Source organism: Tamandua tetradactyla, chromosome 6 (genome assembly GCF_023851605.1).
Source record: "Tamandua tetradactyla isolate mTamTet1 chromosome 6, mTamTet1.pri, whole genome shotgun sequence".
Lineage (NCBI taxonomy): Eukaryota > Metazoa > Chordata > Mammalia > Pilosa > Myrmecophagidae > Tamandua > Tamandua tetradactyla.
The window spans coordinates 80,994,443-80,996,919 of NC_135332.1; the positions used below are offsets into that span (position 1 = coordinate 80,994,443).

The 2,477-nt window shown below is 45.0% G+C and overlaps 1 pseudogene; it reads left to right on the forward strand.

Annotated features, from left to right (window-relative positions):
* Nucleotides 1-464: 464 nt before the first annotated feature.
* LOC143686732 (uncharacterized) overlaps nt 465-2,477 on the forward strand; it is a 5,082-nt pseudogene continuing 3,069 nt past the window's right edge.

Here is a 2,477-nt window from a genome sequence, read left to right on the forward strand (position 1 = left end):
ACTCATAGCATTAATTGCAGAACAACAAAGTAAGTGAGAAAGTACAAATTAATAAAAATGGGAGCTAAAACCAAGAAAATGGAAAGCAGAAGGCAATGTGTTGAATAGATCACTAAGTAAAAAGTAATTTTTTTAAAGCAGCTGATACTGAATAAAACTTTCTCATGTATCATTCAGATAAAATGGAGAGATTTGGTATGAGGAACTACTTGTACCGTCATCTGAGTGGGCATAGGAATTATGAGAAAATATGGCAGCTTCGGCAACATGCAAGAAGCCTACTTCTAGTTCTTGGTGTAAAATAATTTTGGTTTGAATATTTTGAAGTGCCCATTCTTGGGGGTTCTCCATGCCTGCACACCGCTTCCCCCAAGCGAAAGGTGTGTAGGGTAGTGCCCCTGCATCAGTGAGCAGGTGCAGTGCAGGCGCCCGGAGCATAAGCACGGTGGTGTGCGTCACTCGCCATGATCTGGCCTCTCCTCACCCCGGGCCTGCGTCTCGCCTGCGTCTCCGCAGACCACCCTGCAGCACACGACGCTGGCAGCTGTGTTCCCTCGGGTTCCCTGTCGAGCTCAGAGCTTCCTGCACTGAGTTCCAGCAGCTTGTCTATTCCTGGTCTCAAAGTGCAAGGTTGAGGAAATGTAGATCAAAACGTCAAAGAACCTTAAAGTCCTGATAGATTGACGGAGATTTTAAAGTAAAACTGTACCCAGCAGTTATTGGTAGTAATTATTTTTACTATCAAATAATACCCTAAAATAATCATCCTTACAATTTATTGAAAAGAAAATTGTAAATCAGAAGAAAATTATAAATGGTTTCCTGAGAACCAGGGAGGAAGAGAAGAATCTACAGTAAATGAAGAATTATTCCATGTGCTTCAATAGAAAGACAAAACAAAATCCCAGTTTTTATTAAAACTTTCCTAAGGCTAACAAATTATCAAATGAGTAAAATGTCAACGAAAGATTGAAAAAATAGGAATGAATGTGTATTGTGATGTGTCTGATCAACCGTAAGCCGAGAGAAGGGCTGGAAGAAGAGTGAACTGCTGGCGCGGACTGCCAACCGTTTCGCGTGCAGGATGGAAGGTCCCGGGTCTCCTGCAGGGCCCGCCTGTGGAGAGGAAGAACGTGATTAAAACGCCAGTTACTGAGTGATCGGAGATGGGAAACTGTTAAACATCTGGCTTGGTAAGGGAAAACGAGAGTCTTACCTCACACCATATCTTCCCTGCTTTCCTCCCACCCCCAGTGAACAGAGCAAGCCTTGGGATTGTGGACTTTAGGTGCAGTTGATAAAGAGAGGGCAAATGAGTTTTTCTTCTCAAACCGTAGATGCTAAATAATGAAGTGAGGTCTCCTCCTATGAAAACAGAAGCAGACGCATGCAGCTGATCAGGAAAGCGTATCCCAGAGAAATGCGCTGGACATGCTGACACCGAAAGACAGAGCCGGGTGGTTCTGGAGTGGCACCCCTCCCCGTGCCTCTTTCCGCCGTTCCTGTCCTTGCAGAGTCAACACGGTCCTAGGTTTCTTCTTGGAATTCTCATTTTGTAGTGACAGGAATTTACTAGGTTCCCCTCATTTCTCTTCCTTCTGTCTTTGGGGTAATGGAAATTGTTTCTGAGGGAGGGGCACAGGGAATGAAGACGTGAGGCTAAGTTCTGCACTGGAAGTGAAGGTTCCAGGTCTTCTTACCTCCTGTTGGGGCATCCTTCCAAAGCCTGGGCCCATTTGCCCGTGGGGATAAAGTGTACCCCGGAACAGACTGCCCTGCGGGAGAGGACATTGAACAAAGGTCTCAGAAAGGGAGAGCGACTGTGTCCCTGGGGTCTGCACACAGCCTCCGCTCGGCCTCTGGTCTCACGTACAGCCTCAGGGGAAGGTGGCCAGCGCTTCCCGCCCTGCAGGGCTCCTCCGGGAAGCACAGGCCATCTCAGGTGGAGCGGTAACGAGAACCGGGAGCAAGTGCAAACGGACTCGCACAGACAGGAACAGGATGAAAACACAGGGCGAGGTCATCAGGCCTACTTAATCCTTCCAAAACTGAGAGGAAGAATGAGTAAAGGAAGAGGGAGATCTCAGGTTGGGATAAAACACTGGAGAATAAGCAGTTTCCCTGTAATGGTTTGGGTCACAGAACACTTTACAAGAGTATATACGCTTTCAAAGACAAAAGAAAAAGAGAGAGTAAAAACAAAAGTAGCTTGGAGAGCTAAGGAAGTAAAATTGACCCCAAGTTTTTCAGTTTCATGTTTTTTCCTTTACTTTCTATTAAATATAAAGTTATATTTGATGATTTTTATTTAAAAAACATTTAGTATGGTCCCATTTGTATGAGTCCTTCCTGCTTTTTTATTCTTTTCTCTCTCCCTTCTCTTCCCCTTTCTCTCCCATCTCCTCCATGAGATTTCTGATGTTAGTTCTGGATGGTGGATTTTTAAAACTTTTACTTTGTATTTCCCTATATTCCTT